The sequence below is a fragment of the Schistocerca americana genome, unplaced genomic scaffold (assembly GCF_021461395.2).
Source record: "Schistocerca americana isolate TAMUIC-IGC-003095 unplaced genomic scaffold, iqSchAmer2.1 HiC_scaffold_555, whole genome shotgun sequence".
Taxonomy (NCBI): domain Eukaryota; kingdom Metazoa; phylum Arthropoda; class Insecta; order Orthoptera; family Acrididae; genus Schistocerca; species Schistocerca americana.
Window position 1 is genome coordinate 23,291 of NW_025726297.1, and position 27,730 is coordinate 51,020.

At 50.8% G+C, this 27,730-nt stretch overlaps 35 non-coding genes across 35 annotated transcripts; all 35 read right to left on the minus strand.

The window, feature by feature from the left end:
* Positions 1–485: 485 nt before the first annotated feature.
* Trnaa-agc lies at positions 486–558 on the minus strand. Its single transcript has one exon. It is a non-coding gene; the product is annotated as a tRNA-Ala (tRNA).
* Positions 559–974: 416 nt separating this feature from the next.
* On the minus strand, positions 975–1,047 carry Trnaa-ugc. The gene has a single exon. It is a non-coding gene; the product is annotated as a tRNA-Ala (tRNA).
* A 1,013-nt stretch (positions 1,048–2,060) lies between these two features.
* On the minus strand, positions 2,061–2,133 carry Trnaa-agc. Its single transcript has one exon. It is a non-coding gene; the product is annotated as a tRNA-Ala (tRNA).
* Positions 2,134–2,549: 416 nt separating this feature from the next.
* Trnaa-ugc lies at positions 2,550–2,622 on the minus strand. Its single transcript has one exon. It is a non-coding gene; the product is annotated as a tRNA-Ala (tRNA).
* Positions 2,623–3,634: 1,012 nt separating this feature from the next.
* On the minus strand, positions 3,635–3,707 carry Trnaa-agc. Its single transcript has one exon. It is a non-coding gene; the product is annotated as a tRNA-Ala (tRNA).
* Positions 3,708–4,123: 416 nt separating this feature from the next.
* Trnaa-ugc lies at positions 4,124–4,196 on the minus strand. The gene has a single exon. It is a non-coding gene; the product is annotated as a tRNA-Ala (tRNA).
* A 1,012-nt stretch (positions 4,197–5,208) lies between these two features.
* Positions 5,209–5,281, minus strand: Trnaa-agc. Its single transcript has one exon. It is a non-coding gene; the product is annotated as a tRNA-Ala (tRNA).
* Positions 5,282–5,697: 416 nt separating this feature from the next.
* Trnaa-ugc lies at positions 5,698–5,770 on the minus strand. Its single transcript has one exon. It is a non-coding gene; the product is annotated as a tRNA-Ala (tRNA).
* Positions 5,771–6,782: 1,012 nt separating this feature from the next.
* Trnaa-agc lies at positions 6,783–6,855 on the minus strand. The gene has a single exon. It is a non-coding gene; the product is annotated as a tRNA-Ala (tRNA).
* Positions 6,856–7,271: 416 nt separating this feature from the next.
* On the minus strand, positions 7,272–7,345 carry Trnaa-ugc. Its single transcript has one exon. It is a non-coding gene; the product is annotated as a tRNA-Ala (tRNA).
* Positions 7,346–8,356: 1,011 nt separating this feature from the next.
* Positions 8,357–8,429, minus strand: Trnaa-agc. The gene has a single exon. It is a non-coding gene; the product is annotated as a tRNA-Ala (tRNA).
* A 416-nt stretch (positions 8,430–8,845) lies between these two features.
* Positions 8,846–8,918, minus strand: Trnaa-ugc. The gene has a single exon. It is a non-coding gene; the product is annotated as a tRNA-Ala (tRNA).
* A 1,012-nt stretch (positions 8,919–9,930) lies between these two features.
* Trnaa-agc lies at positions 9,931–10,003 on the minus strand. Its single transcript has one exon. It is a non-coding gene; the product is annotated as a tRNA-Ala (tRNA).
* A 416-nt stretch (positions 10,004–10,419) lies between these two features.
* On the minus strand, positions 10,420–10,492 carry Trnaa-ugc. Its single transcript has one exon. It is a non-coding gene; the product is annotated as a tRNA-Ala (tRNA).
* A 1,012-nt stretch (positions 10,493–11,504) lies between these two features.
* On the minus strand, positions 11,505–11,577 carry Trnaa-agc. Its single transcript has one exon. It is a non-coding gene; the product is annotated as a tRNA-Ala (tRNA).
* A 416-nt stretch (positions 11,578–11,993) lies between these two features.
* Trnaa-ugc lies at positions 11,994–12,066 on the minus strand. The gene has a single exon. It is a non-coding gene; the product is annotated as a tRNA-Ala (tRNA).
* A 1,012-nt stretch (positions 12,067–13,078) lies between these two features.
* On the minus strand, positions 13,079–13,151 carry Trnaa-agc. Its single transcript has one exon. It is a non-coding gene; the product is annotated as a tRNA-Ala (tRNA).
* A 416-nt stretch (positions 13,152–13,567) lies between these two features.
* Trnaa-ugc lies at positions 13,568–13,640 on the minus strand. The gene has a single exon. It is a non-coding gene; the product is annotated as a tRNA-Ala (tRNA).
* A 1,012-nt stretch (positions 13,641–14,652) lies between these two features.
* Positions 14,653–14,725, minus strand: Trnaa-agc. The gene has a single exon. It is a non-coding gene; the product is annotated as a tRNA-Ala (tRNA).
* Positions 14,726–15,141: 416 nt separating this feature from the next.
* On the minus strand, positions 15,142–15,215 carry Trnaa-ugc. The gene has a single exon. It is a non-coding gene; the product is annotated as a tRNA-Ala (tRNA).
* A 1,011-nt stretch (positions 15,216–16,226) lies between these two features.
* Positions 16,227–16,299, minus strand: Trnaa-agc. The gene has a single exon. It is a non-coding gene; the product is annotated as a tRNA-Ala (tRNA).
* Positions 16,300–16,715: 416 nt separating this feature from the next.
* On the minus strand, positions 16,716–16,789 carry Trnaa-ugc. Its single transcript has one exon. It is a non-coding gene; the product is annotated as a tRNA-Ala (tRNA).
* Positions 16,790–17,800: 1,011 nt separating this feature from the next.
* On the minus strand, positions 17,801–17,873 carry Trnaa-agc. The gene has a single exon. It is a non-coding gene; the product is annotated as a tRNA-Ala (tRNA).
* A 416-nt stretch (positions 17,874–18,289) lies between these two features.
* Positions 18,290–18,362, minus strand: Trnaa-ugc. The gene has a single exon. It is a non-coding gene; the product is annotated as a tRNA-Ala (tRNA).
* Positions 18,363–19,374: 1,012 nt separating this feature from the next.
* Positions 19,375–19,447, minus strand: Trnaa-agc. Its single transcript has one exon. It is a non-coding gene; the product is annotated as a tRNA-Ala (tRNA).
* Positions 19,448–19,863: 416 nt separating this feature from the next.
* On the minus strand, positions 19,864–19,936 carry Trnaa-ugc. The gene has a single exon. It is a non-coding gene; the product is annotated as a tRNA-Ala (tRNA).
* Positions 19,937–20,948: 1,012 nt separating this feature from the next.
* Trnaa-agc lies at positions 20,949–21,021 on the minus strand. Its single transcript has one exon. It is a non-coding gene; the product is annotated as a tRNA-Ala (tRNA).
* A 416-nt stretch (positions 21,022–21,437) lies between these two features.
* On the minus strand, positions 21,438–21,510 carry Trnaa-ugc. The gene has a single exon. It is a non-coding gene; the product is annotated as a tRNA-Ala (tRNA).
* A 1,012-nt stretch (positions 21,511–22,522) lies between these two features.
* On the minus strand, positions 22,523–22,595 carry Trnaa-agc. The gene has a single exon. It is a non-coding gene; the product is annotated as a tRNA-Ala (tRNA).
* Positions 22,596–23,011: 416 nt separating this feature from the next.
* Positions 23,012–23,084, minus strand: Trnaa-ugc. Its single transcript has one exon. It is a non-coding gene; the product is annotated as a tRNA-Ala (tRNA).
* Positions 23,085–24,096: 1,012 nt separating this feature from the next.
* On the minus strand, positions 24,097–24,169 carry Trnaa-agc. The gene has a single exon. It is a non-coding gene; the product is annotated as a tRNA-Ala (tRNA).
* A 416-nt stretch (positions 24,170–24,585) lies between these two features.
* Positions 24,586–24,658, minus strand: Trnaa-ugc. Its single transcript has one exon. It is a non-coding gene; the product is annotated as a tRNA-Ala (tRNA).
* A 1,012-nt stretch (positions 24,659–25,670) lies between these two features.
* Positions 25,671–25,743, minus strand: Trnaa-agc. The gene has a single exon. It is a non-coding gene; the product is annotated as a tRNA-Ala (tRNA).
* A 416-nt stretch (positions 25,744–26,159) lies between these two features.
* Positions 26,160–26,232, minus strand: Trnaa-ugc. The gene has a single exon. It is a non-coding gene; the product is annotated as a tRNA-Ala (tRNA).
* Positions 26,233–27,244: 1,012 nt separating this feature from the next.
* Trnaa-agc lies at positions 27,245–27,317 on the minus strand. Its single transcript has one exon. It is a non-coding gene; the product is annotated as a tRNA-Ala (tRNA).
* Between the last annotated feature and the right edge of the window lie 413 nt (positions 27,318–27,730).

Consider the following 27,730-nt stretch of genomic DNA (forward strand, 5'->3'; position numbering starts at 1 on the left):
TGAGCACATTTCGCCTACGACTTAGGCCGCCCTCCTACTGTGGCTGTTCGGTGTCTGCAGGCAGCGAGGGGCTGCAAGCTTCCTGTGTTCGCGCCTATGTCACCTCTGCTTGCTTGTCAGAGACAGAGTATCGCAAAACATACAACTCACTCCATGAATTGATTGCTACGGCATCTGTCATCAGCAGTCACAACTAGCAACACCAGTAGCAGCCGACTGCACGTCAAGAATTGGAATGTGCAGTGGGATTTTTGTGAATTCGGCGCAAGGCTGATCTTTGCGACATAGGTTTGAGAATCTTATGGGAACACTTGTACTGTTTCTAAATTAAGTGTAGTGGTGGGAGGAGGGTGCTTCGTGCGCATTACAGCACGCTTGCCAATTGTGGCTGCTAATCGTTGGCTCGTATCTGCCTTGACACATTTTCTGGCTGTGTATTATTCCACTTGCATGGCAGTGTGCGCATGTTGGTGTGTTAAAAATTCTGGAGGCGCTGGGTATCGATCCCAGTACCTCTCGCATGCTAAGCGAGCGCTCTACCATCTGAGCTACGCCCCCTGCTGACGAACTGCGCTACATACAGCCATATCAATGACACAGACCCTTGCACTCCCATTATTCCGCTGACAAACACTACTCTCAATGTGTCCGTGAGGGTGTCTTTCAGGTTTCCTGCATTCTGTATCGAATCGTAGTTGGCCAAAATCAAAGTGGCACGCACGACGTCGAAAATAGCGTTCGGCCAACGCTCTGAGGTAGACGAACGTGTTGTCCACTCTCTAGACTTCATTGAGGTTAGGCCGTTATACCTAAGGCAGATTTGCACTCGATGACACCTCGACAACAGCCGGTCCTCACATTTACGTCTTGCTCTCCTTACGTCAGTATACGAGTCTGTGACGCTGGCTTTGCAACATCTTGCGTGCCTTTAGGCTCGCCGCGACCAACACTTACCACGCACTGACCACAAAACATGGAGGCGCCGGGGCTTGAACCCGGGACCTTTCACATGCAAAGCGAACGCTCTACCAACTGAGCTACGCCCCCAAGCACAAGCAAGCTGCGCTGATCTCCGTTCTTTGCTACTCTTATGTGCACGGACGCGATGGTTGGTTGGTTTGCAGGGGTGAAGGGACCAGAGTACAAAGGCGCGGACACGTTCACATACGCAAGAGTTCCAAGTAGTTTCGATGCTCTGGTATTACGACTGCAAATTCCGTCCGTTTTTAACGTCTTAAATTGAAGGGACAGTCACAAGTTGCTCCGTTTTCACTCCATGTCGACAATCACACAGCACCTGAGGTAACAAGCACATCTGAAGACCCATTGTGCACTCGACTGTTCATGCCAACTCACTGCCTCGCACTTTACTACTGTGTACCACTCTTGTCGTCCAACTGCAAAAGACTGGGCCACAACAACTTTCCTCGTCTCCATTGCACTGCGCAAACTACGAAACGCTCCCCAAACATGGCACTCACCCACGCAGACGACTTTTCCGACTTTACACGACGCTCACGCAACGCTCACGCTAGTGACAGCCTTATTTAGAGCTTGACGTCGCACACAAGCGAATGAGCACATTTCGCCTACGACTTAGGCCGCCCTCCTACTGTGGCTGTTCGGTGTCTGCAGGCAGCGAGGGGCTGCAAGCTTCCTGTGTTCGCGCCTATGTCACCTCTGCTTGCTTGTCAGAGACAGAGTATCGCAAAACATACAACTCACTCCATGAATTGATTGCTACGGCATCTGTCATCAGCAGTCACAACTAGCAACACCAGTAGCAGCCGACTGCACGTCAAGAATTGGAATGTGCAGTGGGATTTTTGTGAATTCGGCGCAAGGCTGATCTTTGCGACATAGGTTTGAGAATCTTATGGGAACACTTGTACTGTTTCTAAATTAAGTGTAGTGGTGGGAGGAGGGTGCTTCGTGCGCATTACAGCACGCTTGCCAATTGTGGCTGCTAATCGTTGGCTCGTATCTGCCTTGACACATTTTCTGGCTGTGTATTATTCCACTTGCATGGCAGTGTGCGCATGTTGGTGTGTTAAAAATTCTGGAGGCGCTGGGTATCGATCCCAGTACCTCTCGCATGCTAAGCGAGCGCTCTACCATCTGAGCTACGCCCCCTGCTGACGAACTGCGCTACATACAGCCATATCAATGACACAGACCCTTGCACTCCCATTATTCCGCTGACAAACACTACTCTCAATGTGTCCGTGAGGGTGTCTTTCAGGTTTCCTGCATTCTGTATCGAATCGTAGTTGGCCAAAATCAAAGTGGCACGCACGACGTCGAAAATAGCGTTCGGCCAACGCTCTGAGGTAGACGAACGTGTTGTCCACTCTCTAGACTTCATTGAGGTTAGGCCGTTATACCTAAGGCAGATTTGCACTCGATGACACCTCGACAACAGCCGGTCCTCACATTTACGTCTTGCTCTCCTTACGTCAGTATACGAGTCTGTGACGCTGGCTTTGCAACATCTTGCGTGCCTTTAGGCTCGCCGCGACCAACACTTACCACGCACTGACCACAAAACATGGAGGCGCCGGGGCTTGAACCCGGGACCTTTCACATGCAAAGCGAACGCTCTACCAACTTAGCTACGCCCCCAAGCACAAGCAAGCTGCGCTGATCTCCGTTCTTTGCTACTCTTATGTGCACGGACGCGATGGTTGGTTGGTTTGCAGGGGTGAAGGGACCAGAGTACAAAGGCGCGGACACGTTCACATACGCAAGAGTTCCAAGTAGTTTCGATGCTCTGGTATTACGACTGCAAATTCCGTCCGTTTTTAACGTCTTAAATTGAAGGGACAGTCACAAGTTGCTCCGTTTTCACTCCATGTCGACAATCACACAGCACCTGAGGTAACAAGCACATCTGAAGACCCATTGTGCACTCGACTGTTCATGCCAACTCACTGCTTCGCACTTTACTACTGTGTACCACTCTTGTCGTCCAACTGCAAAAGACTGGGCCACAACAACTTTCCGCGTCTCCATTGCACTGCGCAAACTACGAAACGCTCCCCAAACATGGCACTCACCCACGCAGACGACTTTTCGACTTTACACGACGCTCACGCAACGCTCACGCTAGTGACAGCCTTATTTAGAGCTTGACGTCGCACACAAGCGAATGAGCACATTTTGCCTACGACTTAGGCCGCCCTCCTACTGTGGCTGTTCGGTGTCTGCAGGCAGCGAGGGGCTGCAAGCTTCCTGTGTTCGCGCCTATGTCACCTCTGCTTGCTTGTCAGAGACAGAGTATCGCAAAACATACAACTCACTCCATGAATTGATTGCTACGGCATCTGTCATCAGCAGTCACAACTAGCAACACCAGTAGCAGCCGACTGCACGTCAAGAATTGGAATGTGCAGTGGGATTTTTGTGAATTCGGCGCAAGGCTGATCTTTGCGACATAGGTTTGAGAATCTTATGGGAACACTTGTACTGTTTCTAAATTAAGTGTAGTGGTGGGAGGAGGGTGCTTCGTGCGCATTACAGCACGCTTGCCAATTGTGGCTGCTAATCGTTGGCTCGTATCTGCCTTGACACATTTTCTGGCTGTGTATTATTCCACTTGCATGGCAGTGTGCGCATGTTGGTGTGTTAAAAATTCTGGAGGCGCTGGGTATCGATCCCAGTACCTCTCGCATGCTAAGCGAGCGCTCTACCATCTGAGCTACGCCCCCTGCTGACGAACTGCGCTACATACAGCCATATCAATGACACAGACCCTTGCACTCCCATTATTCCGCTGACAAACACTACTCTCAATGTGTCCGTGAGGGTGTCTTTCAGGTTTCCTGCATTCTGTATCGAATCGTAGTTGGCCAAAATCAAAGTGGCACGCACGACGTCGAAAATAGCGTTCGGCCAACGCTCTGAGGTAGACGAACGTGTTGTCCACTCTCTAGACTTCATTGAGGTTAGGCCGTTATACCTAAGGCAGATTTGCACTCGATGACACCTCGACAACAGCCGGTCCTCACATTTACGTCTTGCTCTCCTTACGTCAGTATACGAGTCTGTGACGCTGGCTTTGCAACATCTTGCGTGCCTTTAGGCTCGCCGCGACCAACACTTACCACGCACTGACCACAAAACATGGAGGCGCCGGGGCTTGAACCCGGGACCTTTCACATGCAAAGCGAACGCTCTACCAACTGAGCTACGCCCCCAAGCACAAGCAAGCTGCGCTGATCTCCGTTCTTTGCTACTCTTATGTGCACGGACGCGATGGTTGGTTGGTTTGCAGGGGTGAAGGGACCAGAGTACAAAGGCGCGGACACGTTCACATACGCAAGAGTTCCAAGTAGTTTCGATGCTCTGGTATTACGACTGCAAATTCCGTCCGTTTTTAACGTCTTAAATTGAAGGGACAGTCACAAGTTGCTCCGTTTTCACTCCATGTCGACAATCACACAGCACCTGAGGTAACAAGCACATCTGAAGACCCATTGTGCACTCGACTGTTCATGCCAACTCACTGCTTCGCACTTTACTACTGTGTACCACTCTTGTCGTCCAACTGCAAAAGACTGGGCCACAACAACTTTCCGCGTCTCCATTGCACTGCGCAAACTACGAAACGCTCCCCAAACATGGCACTCACCCACGCAGACGACTTTTCGACTTTACACGACGCTCACGCAACGCTCACGCTAGTGACAGCCTTATTTAGAGCTTGACGTCGCACACAAGCGAATGAGCACATTTTGCCTACGACTTAGGCCGCCCTCCTACTGTGGCTGTTCGGTGTCTGCAGGCAGCGAGGGGCTGCAAGCTTCCTGTGTTCGCGCCTATGTCACCTCTGCTTGCTTGTCAGAGACAGAGTATCGCAAAACATACAACTCACTCCATGAATTGATTGCTACGGCATCTGTCATCAGCAGTCACAACTAGCAACACCAGTAGCAGCCGACTGCACGTCAAGAATTGGAATGTGCAGTGGGATTTTTGTGAATTCGGCGCAAGGCTGATCTTTGCGACATAGGTTTGAGAATCTTATGGGAACACTTGTACTGTTTCTAAATTAAGTGTAGTGGTGGGAGGAGGGTGCTTCGTGCGCATTACAGCACGCTTGCCAATTGTGGCTGCTAATCGTTGGCTCGTATCTGCCTTGACACATTTTCTGGCTGTGTATTATTCCACTTGCATGGCAGTGTGCGCATGTTGGTGTGTTAAAAATTCTGGAGGCGCTGGGTATCGATCCCAGTACCTCTCGCATGCTAAGCGAGCGCTCTACCATCTGAGCTACGCCCCCTGCTGACGAACTGCGCTACATACAGCCATATCAATGACACAGACCCTTGCACTCCCATTATTCCGCTGACAAACACTACTCTCAATGTGTCCGTGAGGGTGTCTTTCAGGTTTCCTGCATTCTGTATCGAATCGTAGTTGGCCAAAATCAAAGTGGCACGCACGACGTCGAAAATAGCGTTCGGCCAACGCTCTGAGGTAGACGAACGTGTTGTCCACTCTCTAGACTTCATTGAGGTTAGGCCGTTATACCTAAGGCAGATTTGCACTCGATGACACCTCGACAACAGCCGGTCCTCACATTTACGTCTTGCTCTCCTTACGTCAGTATACGAGTCTGTGACGCTGGCTTTGCAACATCTTGCGTGCCTTTAGGCTCGCCGCGACCAACACTTACCACGCACTGACCACAAAACATGGAGGCGCCGGGGCTTGAACCCGGGACCTTTCACATGCAAAGCGAACGCTCTACCAACTGAGCTACGCCCCCAAGCACAAGCAAGCTGCGCTGATCTCCGTTCTTTGCTACTCTTATGTGCACGGACGCGATGGTTGGTTGGTTTGCAGGGGTGAAGGGACCAGAGTACAAAGGCGCGGACACGTTCACATACGCAAGAGTTCCAAGTAGTTTCGATGCTCTGGTATTACGACTGCAAATTCCGTCCGTTTTTAACGTCTTAAATTGAAGGGACAGTCACAAGTTGCTCCGTTTTCACTCCATGTCGACAATCACACAGCACCTGAGGTAACAAGCACATCTGAAGACCCATTGTGCACTCGACTGTTCATGCCAACTCACTGCTTCGCACTTTACTACTGTGTACCACTCTTGTCGTCCAACTGCAAAAGACTGGGCCACAACAACTTTCCGCGTCTCCATTGCACTGCGCAAACTACGAAACGCTCCCCAAACATGGCACTCACCCACGCAGACGACTTTTCGACTTTACACGACGCTCACGCAACGCTCACGCTAGTGACAGCCTTATTTAGAGCTTGACGTCGCACACAAGCGAATGAGCACATTTTGCCTACGACTTAGGCCGCCCTCCTACTGTGGCTGTTCGGTGTCTGCAGGCAGCGAGGGGCTGCAAGCTTCCTGTGTTCGCGCCTATGTCACCTCTGCTTGCTTGTCAGAGACAGAGTATCGCAAAACATACAACTCACTCCATGAATTGATTGCTACGGCATCTGTCATCAGCAGTCACAACTAGCAACACCAGTAGCAGCCGACTGCACGTCAAGAATTGGAATGTGCAGTGGGATTTTTGTGAATTCGGCGCAAGGCTGATCTTTGCGACATAGGTTTGAGAATCTTATGGGAACACTTGTACTGTTTCTAAATTAAGTGTAGTGGTGGGAGGAGGGTGCTTCGTGCGCATTACAGCACGCTTGCCAATTGTGGCTGCTAATCGTTGGCTCGTATCTGCCTTGACACATTTTCTGGCTGTGTATTATTCCACTTGCATGGCAGTGTGCGCATGTTGGTGTGTTAAAAATTCTGGAGGCGCTGGGTATCGATCCCAGTACCTCTCGCATGCTAAGCGAGCGCTCTACCATCTGAGCTACGCCCCCTGCTGACGAACTGCGCTACATACAGCCATATCAATGACACAGACCCTTGCACTCCCATTATTCCGCTGACAAACACTACTCTCAATGTGTCCGTGAGGGTGTCTTTCAGGTTTCCTGCATTCTGTATCGAATCGTAGTTGGCCAAAATCAAAGTGGCACGCACGACGTCGAAAATAGCGTTCGGCCAACGCTCTGAGGTAGACGAACGTGTTGTCCACTCTCTAGACTTCATTGAGGTTAGGCCGTTATACCTAAGGCAGATTTGCACTCGATGACACCTCGACAACAGCCGGTCCTCACATTTACGTCTTGCTCTCCTTACGTCAGTATACGAGTCTGTGACGCTGGCTTTGCAACATCTTGCGTGCCTTTAGGCTCGCCGCGACCAACACTTACCACGCACTGACCACAAAACATTGAGGCGCCGGGGCTTGAACCCGGGACCTTTCACATGCAAAGCGAACGCTCTACCAACTTAGCTACGCCCCCAAGCACAAGCAAGCTGCGCTGATCTCCGTTCTTTGCTACTCTTATGTGCACGGACGCGATGGTTGGTTGGTTTGCAGGGGTGAAGGGACCAGAGTACAAAGGCGCGGACACGTTCACATACGCAAGAGTTCCAAGTAGTTTCGATGCTCTGGTATTACGACTGCAAATTCCGTCCGTTTTTAACGTCTTAAATTGAAGGGACAGTCACAAGTTGCTCCGTTTTCACTCCATGTCGACAATCACACAGCACCTGAGGTAACAAGCACATCTGAAGACCCATTGTGCACTCGACTGTTCATGCCAACTCACTGCTTCGCACTTTACTACTGTGTACCACTCTTGTCGTCCAACCGCAAAAGACTGGGCCACAACAACTTTCCGCGTCTCCATTGCACTGCGCAAACTACGAAACGCTCCCCAAACATGGCACTCACCCACGCAGACGACTTTTCGACTTTACACGACGCTCACGCAACGCTCACGCTAGTGACAGCCTTATTTAGAGCTTGACGTCGCACACAAGCGAATGAGCACATTTCGCCTACGACTTAGGCCGCCCTCCTACTGTGGCTGTTCGGTGTCTGCAGGCAGCGAGGGGCTGCAAGCTTCCTGTGTTCGCGCCTATGTCACCTCTGCTTGCTTGTCAGAGACAGAGTATCGCAAAACATACAACTCACTCCATGAATTGATTGCTACGGCATCTGTCATCAGCAGTCACAACTAGCAACACCAGTAGCAGCCGACTGCACGTAAAGAATTGGAATGTGCAGTGGGATTTTTGTGAATTCGGCGCAAGGCTGATCTTTGCGACATAGGTTTGAGAATCTTATGGGAACACTTGTACTGTTTCTAAATTAAGTGTAGTGGTGGGAGGAGGGTGCTTCGTGCGCATTACAGCACGCTTGCCAATTGTGGCTGCTAATCGTTGGCTCGTATCTGCCTTGACACATTTTCTGGCTGTGTATTATTCCACTTGCATGGCAGTGTGCGCATGTTGGTGTGTTAAAAATTCTGGAGGCGCTGGGTATCGATCCCAGTACCTCTCGCATGCTAAGCGAGCGCTCTACCATCTGAGCTACGCCCCCTGCTGACGAACTGCGCTACATACAGCCATATCAATGACACAGACCCTTGCACTCCCATTATTCCGCTGACAAACACTACTCTCAATGTGTCCGTGAGGGTGTCTTTCAGGTTTCCTGCATTCTGTATCGAATCGTAGTTGGCCAAAATCAAAGTGGCACGCACGACGTCGAAAATAGCGTTCGGCCAACGCTCTGAGGTAGACGAACGTGTTGTCCACTCTCTAGACTTCATTGAGGTTAGGCCGTTATACCTAAGGCAGATTTGCACTCGATGACACCTCGACAACAGCCGGTCCTCACATTTACGTCTTGCTCTCCTTACGTCAGTATACGAGTCTGTGACGCTGGCTTTGCAACATCTTGCGTGCCTTTAGGCTCGCCGCGACCAACACTTACCACGCACTGACCACAAAACATGGAGGCGCCGGGGCTTGAACCCGGGACCTTTCACATGCAAAGCGAACGCTCTACCAACTTAGCTACGCCCCCAAGCACAAGCAAGCTGCGCTGATCTCCGTTCTTTGCTACTCTTATGTGCACGGACGCGATGGTTGGTTGGTTTGCAGGGGTGAAGGGACCAGAGTACAAAGGCGCGGACACGTTCACATACGCAAGAGTTCCAAGTAGTTTCGATGCTCTGGTATTACGACTGCAAATTCCGTCCGTTTTTAACGTCTTAAATTGAAGGGACAGTCACAAGTTGCTCCGTTTTCACTCCATGTCGACAATCACACAGCACCTGAGGTAACAAGCACATCTGAAGACCCATTGTGCACTCGACTGTTCATGCCAACTCACTGCTTCGCACTTTACTACTGTGTACCACTCTTGTCGTCCAACTGCAAAAGACTGGGCCACAACAACTTTCCGCGTCTCCATTGCACTGCGCAAACTACGAAACGCTCCCCAAACATGGCACTCACCCACGCAGACGACTTTTCGACTTTACACGACGCTCACGCAACGCTCACGCTAGTGACAGCCTTATTTAGAGCTTGACGTCGCACACAAGCGAATGAGCACATTTTGCCTACGACTTAGGCCGCCCTCCTACTGTGGCTGTTCGGTGTCTGCAGGCAGCGAGGGGCTGCAAGCTTCCTGTGTTCGCGCCTATGTCACCTCTGCTTGCTTGTCAGAGACAGAGTATCGCAAAACATACAACTCACTCCATGAATTGATTGCTACGGCATCTGTCATCAGCAGTCACAACTAGCAACACCAGTAGCAGCCGACTGCACGTCAAGAATTGGAATGTGCAGTGGGATTTTTGTGAATTCGGCGCAAGGCTGATCTTTGCGACATAGGTTTGAGAATCTTATGGGAACACTTGTACTGTTTCTAAATTAAGTGTAGTGGTGGGAGGAGGGTGCTTCGTGCGCATTACAGCACGCTTGCCAATTGTGGCTGCTAATCGTTGGCTCGTATCTGCCTTGACACATTTTCTGGCTGTGTATTATTCCACTTGTATGGCAGTGTGCGCATGTTGGTGTGTTAAAAATTCTGGAGGCGCTGGGTATCGATCCCAGTACCTCTCGCATGCTAAGCGAGCGCTCTACCATCTGAGCTACGCCCCCTGCTGACGAACTGCGCTACATACAGCCATATCAATGACACAGACCCTTGCACTCCCATTATTCCGCTGACAAACACTACTCTCAATGTGTCCGTGAGGGTGTCTTTCAGGTTTCCTGCATTCTGTATCGAATCGTAGTTGGCCAAAATCAAAGTGGCACGCACGACGTCGAAAATAGCGTTCGGCCAACGCTCTGAGGTAGACGAACGTGTTGTCCACTCTCTAGACTTCATTGAGGTTAGGCCGTTATACCTAAGGCAGATTTGCACTCGATGACACCTCGACAACAGCCGGTCCTCACATTTACGTCTTGCTCTCCTTACGTCAGTATACGAGTCTGTGACGCTGGCTTTGCAACATCTTGCGTGCCTTTAGGCTCGCCGCGACCAACACTTACCACGCACTGACCACAAAACATGGAGGCGCCGGGGCTTGAACCCGGGACCTTTCACATGCAAAGCGAACGCTCTACCAACTTAGCTACGCCCCCAAGCACAAGCAAGCTGCGCTGATCTCCGTTCTTTGCTACTCTTATGTGCACGGACGCGATGGTTGGTTGGTTTGCAGGGGTGAAGGGACCAGAGTACAAAGGCGCGGACACGTTCACATACGCAAGAGTTCCAAGTAGTTTCGATGCTCTGGTATTACGACTGCAAATTCCGTCCGTTTTTAACGTCTTAAATTGAAGGGACAGTCACAAGTTGCTCCGTTTTCACTCCATGTCGACAATCACACAGCACCTGAGGTAACAAGCACATCTGAAGACCCATTGTGCACTCGACTGTTCATGCCAACTCACTGCTTCGCACTTTACTACTGTGTACCACTCTTGTCGTCCAACTGCAAAAGACTGGGCCACAACAACTTTCCGCGTCTCCATTGCACTGCGCAAACTACGAAACGCTCCCCAAACATGGCACTCACCCACGCAGACGACTTTTCGACTTTACACGACGCTCACGCAACGCTCACGCTAGTGACAGCCTTATTTAGAGCTTGACGTCGCACACAAGCGAATGAGCACATTTTGCCTACGACTTAGGCCGCCCTCCTACTGTGGCTGTTCGGTGTCTGCAGGCAGCGAGGGGCTGCAAGCTTCCTGTGTTCGCGCCTATGTCACCTCTGCTTGCTTGTCAGAGACAGAGTATCGCAAAACATACAACTCACTCCATGAATTGATTGCTACGGCATCTGTCATCAGCAGTCACAACTAGCAACACCAGTAGCAGCCGACTGCACGTCAAGAATTGGAATGTGCAGTGGGATTTTTGTGAATTCGGCGCAAGGCTGATCTTTGCGACATAGGTTTGAGAATCTTATGGGAACACTTGTACTGTTTCTAAATTAAGTGTAGTGGTGGGAGGAGGGTGCTTCGTGCGCATTACAGCACGCTTGCCAATTGTGGCTGCTAATCGTTGGCTCGTATCTGCCTTGACACATTTTCTGGCTGTGTATTATTCCACTTGCATGGCAGTGTGCGCATGTTGGTGTGTTAAAAATTCTGGAGGCGCTGGGTATCGATCCCAGTACCTCTCGCATGCTAAGCGAGCGCTCTACCATCTGAGCTACGCCCCCTGCTGACGAACTGCGCTACATACAGCCATATCAATGACACAGACCCTTGCACTCCCATTATTCCGCTGACAAACACTACTCTCAATGTGTCCGTGAGGGTGTCTTTCAGGTTTCCTGCATTCTGTATCGAATCGTAGTTGGCCAAAATCAAAGTGGCACGCACGACGTCGAAAATAGCGTTCGGCCAACGCTCTGAGGTAGACGAACGTGTTGTCCACTCTCTAGACTTCATTGAGGTTAGGCCGTTATACCTAAGGCAGATTTGCACTCGATGACACCTCGACAACAGCCGGTCCTCACATTTACGTCTTGCTCTCCTTACGTCAGTATACGAGTCTGTGACGCTGGCTTTGCAACATCTTGCGTGCCTTTAGGCTCGCCGCGACCAACACTTACCACGCACTGACCACAAAACATGGAGGCGCCGGGGCTTGAACCCGGGACCTTTCACATGCAAAGCGAACGCTCTACCAACTGAGCTACGCCCCCAAGCACAAGCAAGCTGCGCTGATCTCCGTTCTTTGCTACTCTTATGTGCACGGACGCGATGGTTGGTTGGTTTGCAGGGGTGAAGGGACCAGAGTACAAAGGCGCGGACACGTTCACATACGCAAGAGTTCCAAGTAGTTTCGATGCTCTGGTATTACGACTGCAAATTCCGTCCGTTTTTAACGTCTTAAATTGAAGGGACAGTCACAAGTTGCTCCGTTTTCACTCCATGTCGACAATCACACAGCACCTGAGGTAACAAGCACATCTGAAGACCCATTGTGCACTCGACTGTTCATGCCAACTCACTGCTTCGCACTTTACTACTGTGTACCACTCTTGTCGTCCAACTGCAAAAGACTGGGCCACAACAACTTTCCGCGTCTCCATTGCACTGCGCAAACTACGAAACGCTCCCCAAACATGGCACTCACCCACGCAGACGACTTTTCGACTTTACACGACGCTCACGCAACGCTCACGCTAGTGACAGCCTTATTTAGAGCTTGACGTCGCACACAAGCGAATGAGCACATTTTGCCTACGACTTAGGCCGCCCTCCTACTGTGGCTGTTCGGTGTCTGCAGGCAGCGAGGGGCTGCAAGCTTCCTGTGTTCGCGCCTATGTCACCTCTGCTTGCTTGTCAGAGACAGAGTATCGCAAAACATACAACTCACTCCATGAATTGATTGCTACGGCATCTGTCATCAGCAGTCACAACTAGCAACACCAGTAGCAGCCGACTGCACGTCAAGAATTGGAATGTGCAGTGGGATTTTTGTGAATTCGGCGCAAGGCTGATCTTTGCGACATAGGTTTGAGAATCTTATGGGAACACTTGTACTGTTTCTAAATTAAGTGTAGTGGTGGGAGGAGGGTGCTTCGTGCGCATTACAGCACGCTTGCCAATTGTGGCTGCTAATCGTTGGCTCGTATCTGCCTTGACACATTTTCTGGCTGTGTATTATTCCACTTGCATGGCAGTGTGCGCATGTTGGTGTGTTAAAAATTCTGGAGGCGCTGGGTATCGATCCCAGTACCTCTCGCATGCTAAGCGAGCGCTCTACCATCTGAGCTACGCCCCCTGCTGACGAACTGCGCTACATACAGCCATATCAATGACACAGACCCTTGCACTCCCATTATTCCGCTGACAAACACTACTCTCAATGTGTCCGTGAGGGTGTCTTTCAGGTTTCCTGCATTCTGTATCGAATCGTAGTTGGCCAAAATCAAAGTGGCACGCACGACGTCGAAAATAGCGTTCGGCCAACGCTCTGAGGTAGACGAACGTGTTGTCCACTCTCTAGACTTCATTGAGGTTAGGCCGTTATACCTAAGGCAGATTTGCACTCGATGACACCTCGACAACAGCCGGTCCTCACATTTACGTCTTGCTCTCCTTACGTCAGTATACGAGTCTGTGACGCTGGCTTTGCAACATCTTGCGTGCCTTTAGGCTCGCCGCGACCAACACTTACCACGCACTGACCACAAAACATGGAGGCGCCGGGGCTTGAACCCGGGACCTTTCACATGCAAAGCGAACGCTCTACCAACTGAGCTACGCCCCCAAGCACAAGCAAGCTGCGCTGATCTCCGTTCTTTGCTACTCTTATGTGCACGGACGCGATGGTTGGTTGGTTTGCAGGGGTGAAGGGACCAGAGTACAAAGGCGCGGACACGTTCACATACGCAAGAGTTCCAAGTAGTTTCGATGCTCTGGTATTACGACTGCAAATTCCGTCCGTTTTTAACGTCTTAAATTGAAGGGACAGTCACAAGTTGCTCCGTTTTCACTCCATGTCGACAATCACACAGCACCTGAGGTAACAAGCACATCTGAAGACCCATTGTGCACTCGACTGTTCATGCCAACTCACTGCTTCGCACTTTACTACTGTGTACCACTCTTGTCGTCCAACTGCAAAAGACTGGGCCACAACAACTTTCCGCGTCTCCATTGCACTGCGCAAACTACGAAACGCTCCCCAAACATGGCACTCACCCACGCAGACGACTTTTCGACTTTACACGACGCTCACGCAACGCTCACGCTAGTGACAGCCTTATTTAGAGCTTGACGTCGCACACAAGCGAATGAGCACATTTTGCCTACGACTTAGGCCGCCCTCCTACTGTGGCTGTTCGGTGTCTGCAGGCAGCGAGGGGCTGCAAGCTTCCTGTGTTCGCGCCTATGTCACCTCTGCTTGCTTGTCAGAGACAGAGTATCGCAAAACATACAACTCACTCCATGAATTGATTGCTACGGCATCTGTCATCAGCAGTCACAACTAGCAACACCAGTAGCAGCCGACTGCACGTCAAGAATTGGAATGTGCAGTGGGATTTTTGTGAATTCGGCGCAAGGCTGATCTTTGCGACATAGGTTTGAGAATCTTATGGGAACACTTGTACTGTTTCTAAATTAAGTGTAGTGGTGGGAGGAGGGTGCTTCGTGCGCATTACAGCACGCTTGCCAATTGTGGCTGCTAATCGTTGGCTCGTATCTGCCTTGACACATTTTCTGGCTGTGTATTATTCCACTTGCATGGCAGTGTGCGCATGTTGGTGTGTTAAAAATTCTGGAGGCGCTGGGTATCGATCCCAGTACCTCTCGCATGCTAAGCGAGCGCTCTACCATCTGAGCTACGCCCCCTGCTGACGAACTGCGCTACATACAGCCATATCAATGACACAGACCCTTGCACTCCCATTATTCCGCTGACAAACACTACTCTCAATGTGTCCGTGAGGGTGTCTTTCAGGTTTCCTGCATTCTGTATCGAATCGTAGTTGGCCAAAATCAAAGTGGCACGCACGACGTCGAAAATAGCGTTCGGCCAACGCTCTGAGGTAGACGAACGTGTTGTCCACTCTCTAGACTTCATTGAGGTTAGGCCGTTATACCTAAGGCAGATTTGCACTCGATGACACCTCGACAACAGCCGGTCCTCACATTTACGTCTTGCTCTCCTTACGTCAGTATACGAGTCTGTGACGCTGGCTTTGCAACATCTTGCGTGCCTTTAGGCTCGCCGCGACCAACACTTACCACGCACTGACCACAAAACATTGAGGCGCCGGGGCTTGAACCCGGGACCTTTCACATGCAAAGCGAACGCTCTACCAACTTAGCTACGCCCCCAAGCACAAGCAAGCTGCGCTGATCTCCGTTCTTTGCTACTCTTATGTGCACGGACGCGATGGTTGGTTGGTTTGCAGGGGTGAAGGGACCAGAGTACAAAGGCGCGGACACGTTCACATACGCAAGAGTTCCAAGTAGTTTCGATGCTCTGGTATTACGACTGCAAATTCCGTCCGTTTTTAACGTCTTAAATTGAAGGGACAGTCACAAGTTGCTCCGTTTTCACTCCATGTCGACAATCACACAGCACCTGAGGTAACAAGCACATCTGAAGACCCATTGTGCACTCGACTGTTCATGCCAACTCACTGCTTCGCACTTTACTACTGTGTACCACTCTTGTCGTCCAACTGCAAAAGACTGGGCCACAACAACTTTCCGCGTCTCCATTGCACTGCGCAAACTACGAAACGCTCCCCAAACATGGCACTCACCCACGCAGACGACTTTTCGACTTTACACGACGCTCACGCAACGCTCACGCTAGTGACAGCCTTATTTAGAGCTTGACGTCGCACACAAGCGAATGAGCACATTTTGCCTACGACTTAGGCCGCCCTCCTACTGTGGCTGTTCGGTGTCTGCAGGCAGCGAGGGGCTGCAAGCTTCCTGTGTTCGCGCCTATGTCACCTCTGCTTGCTTGTCAGAGACAGAGTATCGCAAAACATACAACTCACTCCATGAATTGATTGCTACGGCATCTGTCATCAGCAGTCACAACTAGCAACACCAGTAGCAGCCGACTGCACGTCAAGAATTGGAATGTGCAGTGGGATTTTTGTGAATTCGGCGCAAGGCTGATCTTTGCGACATAGGTTTGAGAATCTTATGGGAACACTTGTACTGTTTCTAAATTAAGTGTAGTGGTGGGAGGAGGGTGCTTCGTGCGCATTACAGCACGCTTGCCAATTGTGGCTGCTAATCGTTGGCTCGTATCTGCCTTGACACATTTTCTGGCTGTGTATTATTCCACTTGCATGGCAGTGTGCGCATGTTGGTGTGTTAAAAATTCTGGAGGCGCTGGGTATCGATCCCAGTACCTCTCGCATGCTAAGCGAGCGCTCTACCATCTGAGCTACGCCCCCTGCTGACGAACTGCGCTACATACAGCCATATCAATGACACAGACCCTTGCACTCCCATTATTCCGCTGACAAACACTACTCTCAATGTGTCCGTGAGGGTGTCTTTCAGGTTTCCTGCATTCTGTATCGAATCGTAGTTGGCCAAAATCAAAGTGGCACGCACGACGTCGAAAATAGCGTTCGGCCAACGCTCTGAGGTAGACGAACGTGTTGTCCACTCTCTAGACTTCATTGAGGTTAGGCCGTTATACCTAAGGCAGATTTGCACTCGATGACACCTCGACAACAGCCGGTCCTCACATTTACGTCTTGCTCTCCTTACGTCAGTATACGAGTCTGTGACGCTGGCTTTGCAACATCTTGCGTGCCTTTAGGCTCGCCGCGACCAACACTTACCACGCACTGACCACAAAACATTGAGGCGCCGGGGCTTGAACCCGGGACCTTTCACATGCAAAGCGAACGCTCTACCAACTTAGCTACGCCCCCAAGCACAAGCAAGCTGCGCTGATCTCCGTTCTTTGCTACTCTTATGTGCACGGACGCGATGGTTGGTTGGTTTGCAGGGGTGAAGGGACCAGAGTACAAAGGCGCGGACACGTTCACATACGCAAGAGTTCCAAGTAGTTTCGATGCTCTGGTATTACGACTGCAAATTCCGTCCGTTTTTAACGTCTTAAATTGAAGGGACAGTCACAAGTTGCTCCGTTTTCACTCCATGTCGACAATCACACAGCACCTGAGGTAACAAGCACATCTGAAGACCCATTGTGCACTCGACTGTTCATGCCAACTCACTGCTTCGCACTTTACTACTGTGTACCACTCTTGTCGTCCAACTGCAAAAGACTGGGCCACAACAACTTTCCGCGTCTCCATTGCACTGCGCAAACTACGAAACGCTCCCCAAACATGGCACTCACCCACGCAGACGACTTTTCGACTTTACACGACGCTCACGCAACGCTCACGCTAGTGACAGCCTTATTTAGAGCTTGACGTCGCACACAAGCGAATGAGCACATTTTGCCTACGACTTAGGCCGCCCTCCTACTGTGGCTGTTCGGTGTCTGCAGGCAGCGAGGGGCTGCAAGCTTCCTGTGTTCGCGCCTATGTCACCTCTGCTTGCTTGTCAGAGACAGAGTATCGCAAAACATACAACTCACTCCATGAATTGATTGCTACGGCATCTGTCATCAGCAGTCACAACTAGCAACACCAGTAGCAGCCGACTGCACGTCAAGAATTGGAATGTGCAGTGGGATTTTTGTGAATTCGGCGCAAGGCTGATCTTTGCGACATAGGTTTGAGAATCTTATGGGAACACTTGTACTGTTTCTAAATTAAGTGTAGTGGTGGGAGGAGGGTGCTTCGTGCGCATTACAGCACGCTTGCCAATTGTGGCTGCTAATCGTTGGCTCGTATCTGCCTTGACACATTTTCTGGCTGTGTATTATTCCACTTGCATGGCAGTGTGCGCATGTTGGTGTGTTAAAAATTCTGGAGGCGCTGGGTATCGATCCCAGTACCTCTCGCATGCTAAGCGAGCGCTCTACCATCTGAGCTACGCCCCCTGCTGACGAACTGCGCTACATACAGCCATATCAATGACACAGACCCTTGCACTCCCATTATTCCGCTGACAAACACTACTCTCAATGTGTCCGTGAGGGTGTCTTTCAGGTTTCCTGCATTCTGTATCGAATCGTAGTTGGCCAAAATCAAAGTGGCACGCACGACGTCGAAAATAGCGTTCGGCCAACGCTCTGAGGTAGACGAACGTGTTGTCCACTCTCTAGACTTCATTGAGGTTAGGCCGTTATACCTAAGGCAGATTTGCACTCGATGACACCTCGACAACAGCCGGTCCTCACATTTACGTCTTGCTCTCCTTACGTCAGTATACGAGTCTGTGACGCTGGCTTTGCAACATCTTGCGTGCCTTTAGGCTCGCCGCGACCAACACTTACCACGCACTGACCACAAAACATGGAGGCGCCGGGGCTTGAACCCGGGACCTTTCACATGCAAAGCGAACGCTCTACCAACTGAGCTACGCCCCCAAGCACAAGCAAGCTGCGCTGATCTCCGTTCTTTGCTACTCTTATGTGCACGGACGCGATGGTTGGTTGGTTTGCAGGGGTGAAGGGACCAGAGTACAAAGGCGCGGACACGTTCACATACGCAAGAGTTCCAAGTAGTTTCGATGCTCTGGTATTACGACTGCAAATTCCGTCCGTTTTTAACGTCTTAAATTGAAGGGACAGTCACAAGTTGCTCCGTTTTCACTCCATGTCGACAATCACACAGCACCTGAGGTAACAAGCACATCTGAAGACCCATTGTGCACTCGACTGTTCATGCCAACTCACTGCTTCGCACTTTACTACTGTGTACCACTCTTGTCGTCCAACTGCAAAAGACTGGGCCACAACAACTTTCCGCGTCTCCATTGCACTGCGCAAACTACGAAACGCTCCCCAAACATGGCACTCACCCACGCAGACGACTTTTCGACTTTACACGACGCTCACGCAACGCTCACGCTAGTGACAGCCTTATTTAGAGCTTGACGTCGCACACAAGCGAATGAGCACATTTTGCCTACGACTTAGGCCGCCCTCCTACTGTGGCTGTTCGGTGTCTGCAGGCAGCGAGGGGCTGCAAGCTTCCTGTGTTCGCGCCTATGTCACCTCTGCTTGCTTGTCAGAGACAGAGTATCGCAAAACATACAACTCACTCCATGAATTGATTGCTACGGCATCTGTCATCAGCAGTCACAACTAGCAACACCAGTAGCAGCCGACTGCACGTCAAGAATTGGAATGTGCAGTGGGATTTTTGTGAATTCGGCGCAAGGCTGATCTTTGCGACATAGGTTTGAGAATCTTATGGGAACACTTGTACTGTTTCTAAATTAAGTGTAGTGGTGGGAGGAGGGTGCTTCGTGCGCATTACAGCACGCTTGCCAATTGTGGCTGCTAATCGTTGGCTCGTATCTGCCTTGACACATTTTCTGGCTGTGTATTATTCCACTTGCATGGCAGTGTGCGCATGTTGGTGTGTTAAAAATTCTGGAGGCGCTGGGTATCGATCCCAGTACCTCTCGCATGCTAAGCGAGCGCTCTACCATCTGAGCTACGCCCCCTGCTGACGAACTGCGCTACATACAGCCATATCAATGACACAGACCCTTGCACTCCCATTATTCCGCTGACAAACACTACTCTCAATGTGTCCGTGAGGGTGTCTTTCAGGTTTCCTGCATTCTGTATCGAATCGTAGTTGGCCAAAATCAAAGTGGCACGCACGACGTCGAAAATAGCGTTCGGCCAACGCTCTGAGGTAGACGAACGTGTTGTCCACTCTCTAGACTTCATTGAGGTTAGGCCGTTATACCTAAGGCAGATTTGCACTCGATGACACCTCGACAACAGCCGGTCCTCACATTTACGTCTTGCTCTCCTTACGTCAGTATACGAGTCTGTGACGCTGGCTTTGCAACATCTTGCGTGCCTTTAGGCTCGCCGCGACCAACACTTACCACGCACTGACCACAAAACATGGAGGCGCCGGGGCTTGAACCCGGGACCTTTCACATGCAAAGCGAACGCTCTACCAACTGAGCTACGCCCCCAAGCACAAGCAAGCTGCGCTGATCTCCGTTCTTTGCTACTCTTATGTGCACGGACGCGATGGTTGGTTGGTTTGCAGGGGTGAAGGGACCAGAGTACAAAGGCGCGGACACGTTCACATACGCAAGAGTTCCAAGTAGTTTCGATGCTCTGGTATTACGACTGCAAATTCCGTCCGTTTTTAACGTCTTAAATTGAAGGGACAGTCACAAGTTGCTCCGTTTTCACTCCATGTCGACAATCACACAGCACCTGAGGTAACAAGCACATCTGAAGACCCATTGTGCACTCGACTGTTCATGCCAACTCACTGCTTCGCACTTTACTACTGTGTACCACTCTTGTCGTCCAACTGCAAAAGACTGGGCCACAACAACTTTCCGCGTCTCCATTGCACTGCGCAAACTACGAAACGCTCCCCAAACATGGCACTCACCCACGCAGACGACTTTTCGACTTTACACGACGCTCACGCAACGCTCACGCTAGTGACAGCCTTATTTAGAGCTTGACGTCGCACACAAGCGAATGAGCACATTTTGCCTACGACTTAGGCCGCCCTCCTACTGTGGCTGTTCGGTGTCTGCAGGCAGCGAGGGGCTGCAAGCTTCCTGTGTTCGCGCCTATGTCACCTCTGCTTGCTTGTCAGAGACAGAGTATCGCAAAACATACAACTCACTCCATGAATTGATTGCTACGGCATCTGTCATCAGCAGTCACAACTAGCAACACCAGTAGCAGCCGACTGCACGTCAAGAATTGGAATGTGCAGTGGGATTTTTGTGAATTCGGCGCAAGGCTGATCTTTGCGACATAGGTTTGAGAATCTTATGGGAACACTTGTACTGTTTCTAAATTAAGTGTAGTGGTGGGAGGAGGGTGCTTCGTGCGCATTACAGCACGCTTGCCAATTGTGGCTGCTAATCGTTGGCTCGTATCTGCCTTGACACATTTTCTGGCTGTGTATTATTCCACTTGCATGGCAGTGTGCGCATGTTGGTGTGTTAAAAATTCTGGAGGCGCTGGGTATCGATCCCAGTACCTCTCGCATGCTAAGCGAGCGCTCTACCATCTGAGCTACGCCCCCTGCTGACGAACTGCGCTACATACAGCCATATCAATGACACAGACCCTTGCACTCCCATTATTCCGCTGACAAACACTACTCTCAATGTGTCCGTGAGGGTGTCTTTCAGGTTTCCTGCATTCTGTATCGAATCGTAGTTGGCCAAAATCAAAGTGGCACGCACGACGTCGAAAATAGCGTTCGGCCAACGCTCTGAGGTAGACGAACGTGTTGTCCACTCTCTAGACTTCATTGAGGTTAGGCCGTTATACCTAAGGCAGATTTGCACTCGATGACACCTCGACAACAGCCGGTCCTCACATTTACGTCTTGCTCTCCTTACGTCAGTATACGAGTCTGTGACGCTGGCTTTGCAACATCTTGCGTGCCTTTAGGCTCGCCGCGACCAACACTTACCACGCACTGACCACAAAACATGGAGGCGCCGGGGCTTGAACCCGGGACCTTTCACATGCAAAGCGAACGCTCTACCAACTGAGCTACGCCCCCAAGCACAAGCAAGCTGCGCTGATCTCCGTTCTTTGCTACTCTTATGTGCACGGACGCGATGGTTGGTTGGTTTGCAGGGGTGAAGGGACCAGAGTACAAAGGCGCGGACACGTTCACATACGCAAGAGTTCCAAGTAGTTTCGATGCTCTGGTATTACGACTGCAAATTCCGTCCGTTTTTAACGTCTTAAATTGAAGGGACAGTCACAAGTTGCTCCGTTTTCACTCCATGTCGACAATCACACAGCACCTGAGGTAACAAGCACATCTGAAGACCCATTGTGCACTCGACTGTTCATGCCAACTCACTGCTTCGCACTTTACTACTGTGTACCACTCTTGTCGTCCAACTGCAAAAGACTGGGCCACAACAACTTTCCGCGTCTCCATTGCACTGCGCAAACTACGAAACGCTCCCCAAACATGGCACTCACCCACGCAGACGACTTTTCGACTTTACACGACGCTCACGCAACGCTCACGCTAGTGACAGCCTTATTTAGAGCTTGACGTCGCACACAAGCGAATGAGCACATTTTGCCTACGACTTAGGCCGCCCTCCTACTGTGGCTGTTCGGTGTCTGCAGGCAGCGAGGGGCTGCAAGCTTCCTGTGTTCGCGCCTATGTCACCTCTGCTTGCTTGTCAGAGACAGAGTATCGCAAAACATACAACTCACTCCATGAATTGATTGCTACGGCATCTGTCATCAGCAGTCACAACTAGCAACACCAGTAGCAGCCGACTGCACGTCAAGAATTGGAATGTGCAGTGGGATTTTTGTGAATTCGGCGCAAGGCTGATCTTTGCGACATAGGTTTGAGAATCTTATGGGAACACTTGTACTGTTTCTAAATTAAGTGTAGTGGTGGGAGGAGGGTGCTTCGTGCGCATTACAGCACGCTTGCCAATTGTGGCTGCTAATCGTTGGCTCGTATCTGCCTTGACACATTTTCTGGCTGTGTATTATTCCACTTGCATGGCAGTGTGCGCATGTTGGTGTGTTAAAAATTCTGGAGGCGCTGGGTATCGATCCCAGTACCTCTCGCATGCTAAGCGAGCGCTCTACCATCTGAGCTACGCCCCCTGCTGACGAACTGCGCTACATACAGCCATATCAATGACACAGACCCTTGCACTCCCATTATTCCGCTGACAAACACTACTCTCAATGTGTCCGTGAGGGTGTCTTTCAGGTTTCCTGCATTCTGTATCGAATCGTAGTTGGCCAAAATCAAAGTGGCACGCACGACGTCGAAAATAGCGTTCGGCCAACGCTCTGAGGTAGACGAACGTGTTGTCCACTCTCTAGACTTCATTGAGGTTAGGCCGTTATACCTAAGGCAGATTTGCACTCGATGACACCTCGACAACAGCCGGTCCTCACATTTACGTCTTGCTCTCCTTACGTCAGTATACGAGTCTGTGACGCTGGCTTTGCAACATCTTGCGTGCCTTTAGGCTCGCCGCGACCAACACTTACCACGCACTGACCACAAAACATGGAGGCGCCGGGGCTTGAACCCGGGACCTTTCACATGCAAAGCGAACGCTCTACCAACTGAGCTACGCCCCCAAGCACAAGCAAGCTGCGCTGATCTCCGTTCTTTGCTACTCTTATGTGCACGGACGCGATGGTTGGTTGGTTTGCAGGGGTGAAGGGACCAGAGTACAAAGGCGCGGACACGTTCACATACGCAAGAGTTCCAAGTAGTTTCGATGCTCTGGTATTACGACTGCAAATTCCGTCCGTTTTTAACGTCTTAAATTGAAGGGACAGTCACAAGTTGCTCCGTTTTCACTCCATGTCGACAATCACACAGCACCTGAGGTAACAAGCACATCTGAAGACCCATTGTGCACTCGACTGTTCATGCCAACTCACTGCTTCGCACTTTGCTACTGTGTACCACTCTTGTCGTCCAACTGCAAAAGACTGGGCCACAACAACTTTCCGCGTCTCCATTGCACTGCGCAAACTACGAAACGCTCCCCAAACATGGCACTCACCCACGCAGACGACTTTTCGACTTTACACGACGCTCACGCAACGCTCACGCTAGTGACAGCCTTATTTAGAGCTTGACGTCGCACACAAGCGAATGAGCACATTTTGCCTACGACTTAGGCCGCCCTCCTACTGTGGCTGTTCGGTGTCTGCAGGCAGCGAGGGGCTGCAAGCTTCCTGTGTTCGCGCCTATGTCACCTCTGCTTGCTTGTCAGAGACAGAGTATCGCAAAACATACAACTCACTCCATGAATTGATTGCTACGGCATCTGTCATCAGCAGTCACAACTAGCAACACCAGTAGCAGCCGACTGCACGTCAAGAATTGGAATGTGCAGTGGGATTTTTGTGAATTCGGCGCAAGGCTGATCTTTGCGACATAGGTTTGAGAATCTTATGGGAACACTTGTACTGTTTCTAAATTAAGTGTAGTGGTGGGAGGAGGGTGCTTCGTGCGCATTACAGCACGCTTGCCAATTGTGGCTGCTAATCGTTGGCTCGTATCTGCCTTGACACATTTTCTGGCTGTGTATTATTCCACTTGCATGGCAGTGTGCGCATGTTGGTGTGTTAAAAATTCTGGAGGCGCTGGGTATCGATCCCAGTACCTCTCGCATGCTAAGCGAGCGCTCTACCATCTGAGCTACGCCCCCTGCTGACGAACTGCGCTACATACAGCCATATCAATGACACAGACCCTTGCACTCCCATTATTCCGCTGACAAACACTACTCTCAATGTGTCCGTGAGGGTGTCTTTCAGGTTTCCTGCATTCTGTATCGAATCGTAGTTGGCCAAAATCAAAGTGGCACGCACGACGTCGAAAATAGCGTTCGGCCAACGCTCTGAGGTAGACGAACGTGTTGTCCACTCTCTAGACTTCATTGAGGTTAGGCCGTTATACCTAAGGCAGATTTGCACTCGATGACACCTCGACAACAGCCGGTCCTCACATTTACGTCTTGCTCTCCTTACGTCAGTATACGAGTCTGTGACGCTGGCTTTGCAACATCTTGCGTGCCTTTAGGCTCGCCGCGACCAACACTTACCACGCACTGACCACAAAACATGGAGGCGCCGGGGCTTGAACCCGGGACCTTTCACATGCAAAGCGAACGCTCTACCAACTGAGCTACGCCCCCAAGCACAAGCAAGCTGCGCTGATCTCCGTTCTTTGCTACTCTTATGTGCACGGACGCGATGGTTGGTTGGTTTGCAGGGGTGAAGGGACCAGAGTACAAAGGCGCGGACACGTTCACATACGCAAGAGTTCCAAGTAGTTTCGATGCTCTGGTATTACGACTGCAAATTCCGTCCGTTTTTAACGTCTTAAATTGAAGGGACAGTCACAAGTTGCTCCGTTTTCACTCCATGTCGACAATCACACAGCACCTGAGGTAACAAGCACATCTGAAGACCCATTGTGCACTCGACTGTTCATGCCAACTCACTGCTTCGCACTTTACTACTGTGTACCACTCTTGTCGTCCAACTGCAAAAGACTGGGCCACAACAACTTTCCGCGTCTCCATTGCACTGCGCAAACTACGAAACGCTCCCCAAACATGGCACTCACCCACGCAGACGACTTTTCGACTTTACACGACGCTCACGCAACGCTCACGCTAGTGACAGCCTTATTTAGAGCTTGACGTCGCACACAAGCGAATGAGCACATTTTGCCTACGACTTAGGCCGCCCTCCTACTGTGGCTGTTCGGTGTCTGCAGGCAGCGAGGGGCTGCAAGCTTCCTGTGTTCGCGCCTATGTCACCTCTGCTTGCTTGTCAGAGACAGAGTATCGCAAAACATACAACTCACTCCATGAATTGATTGCTACGGCATCTGTCATCAGCAGTCACAACTAGCAACACCAGTAGCAGCCGACTGCACGTCAAGAATTGGAATGTGCAGTGGGATTTTTGTGAATTCGGCGCAAGGCTGATCTTTGCGACATAGGTTTGAGAATCTTATGGGAACACTTGTACTGTTTCTAAATTAAGTGTAGTGGTGGGAGGAGGGTGCTTCGTGCGCATTACAGCACGCTTGCCAATTGTGGCTGCTAATCGTTGGCTCGTATCTGCCTTGACACATTTTCTGGCTGTGTATTATTCCACTTGCATGGCAGTGTGCGCATGTTGGTGTGTTAAAAATTCTGGAGGCGCTGGGTATCGATCCCAGTACCTCTCGCATGCTAAGCGAGCGCTCTACCATCTGAGCTACGCCCCCTGCTGACGAACTGCGCTACATACAGCCATATCAATGACACAGACCCTTGCACTCCCATTATTCCGCTGACAAACACTACTCTCAATGTGTCCGTGAGGGTGTCTTTCAGGTTTCCTGCATTCTGTATCGAATCGTAGTTGGCCAAAATCAAAGTGGCACGCACGACGTCGAAAATAGCGTTCGGCCAACGCTCTGAGGTAGACGAACGTGTTGTCCACTCTCTAGACTTCATTGAGGTTAGGCCGTTATACCTAAGGCAGATTTGCACTCGATGACACCTCGACAACAGCCGGTCCTCACATTTACGTCTTGCTCTCCTTACGTCAGTATACGAGTCTGTGACGCTGGCTTTGCAACATCTTGCGTGCCTTTAGGCTCGCCGCGACCAACACTTACCACGCACTGACCACAAAACATGGAGGCGCCGGGGCTTGAACCCGGGACCTTTCACATGCAAAGCGAACGCTCTACCAACTTAGCTACGCCCCCAAGCACAAGCAAGCTGCGCTGATCTCCGTTCTTTGCTACTCTTATGTGCACGGACGCGATGGTTGGTTGGTTTGCAGGGGTGAAGGGACCAGAGTACAAAGGCGCGGACACGTTCACATACGCAAGAGTTCCAAGTAGTTTCGATGCTCTGGTATTACGACTGCAAATTCCGTCCGTTTTTAACGTCTTAAATTGAAGGGACAGTCACAAGTTGCTCCGTTTTCACTCCATGTCGACAATCACACAGCACCTGAGGTAACAAGCACATCTGAAGACCCATTGTGCACTCGACTGTTCATGCCAACTCACTGCTTCGCACTTTACTACTGTGTACCACTCTTGTCGTCCAACTGCAAAAGACTGGGCCACAACAACTTTCCGCGTCTCCATTGCACTGCGCAAACTACGAAACGCTCCCCAAACATGGCACTCACCCACGCAGACGACTTTTCGACTTTACACGACGCTCACGCAACGCTCACGCTAGTGACAGCCTTATTTAGAGCTTGACGTCGCACACAAGCGAATGAGCACATTTTGCCTACGACTTAGGCCGCCCTCCTACTGTGGCTGTTCGGTGTCTGCAGGCAGCGAGGGGCTGCAAGCTTCCCGTGTTCGCGCCTATGTCACCTCTGCTTGCTTGTCAGAGACAGAGTATCACAAAACATACAACTCACTCCATGAATTGATTGCTACGGCATCTGTCATCAGCAGTCACAACTAGCAACACCAGTAGCAGCCGACTGCACGTCAAGAATTGGAATGTGCAGTGGGATTTTTGTGAATTCGGCGCAAGGCTGATCTTTGCGACATAGGTTTGAGAATCTTATGGGAACACTTGTACTGTTTCTAAATTAAGTGTAGTGGTGGGAGGAGGGTGCTTCGTGCGCATTACAGCACGCTTGCCAATTGTGGCTGCTAATCGTTGGCTCGTATCTGCCTTGACACATTTTCTGGCTGTGTATTATTCCACTTGCATGGCAGTGTGCGCATGTTGGTGTGTTAAAAATTCTGGAGGCGCTGGGTATCGATCCCAGTACCTCTCGCATGCTAAGCGAGCGCTCTACCATCTGAGCTACGCCCCCTGCTGACGAACTGCGCTACATACAGCCATATCAATGACACAGACCCTTGCACTCCCATTATTCCGCTGACAAACACTACTCTCAATGTGTCCGTGAGGGTGTCTTTCAGGTTTCCTGCATTCTGTATCGAATCGTAGTTGGCCAAAATCAAAGTGGCACGCACGACGTCGAAAATAGCGTTCGGCCAACGCTCTGAGGTAGACGAACGTGTTGTCCACTCTCTAGACTTCATTGAGGTTAGGCCGTTATACCTAAGGCAGATTTGCACTCGATGACACCTCGACAACAGCCGGTCCTCACATTTACGTCTTGCTCTCCTTACGTCAGTATACGAGTCTGTGACGCTGGCTTTGCAACATCTTGCGTGCCTTTAGGCTCGCCGCGACCAACACTTACCACGCACTGACCACAAA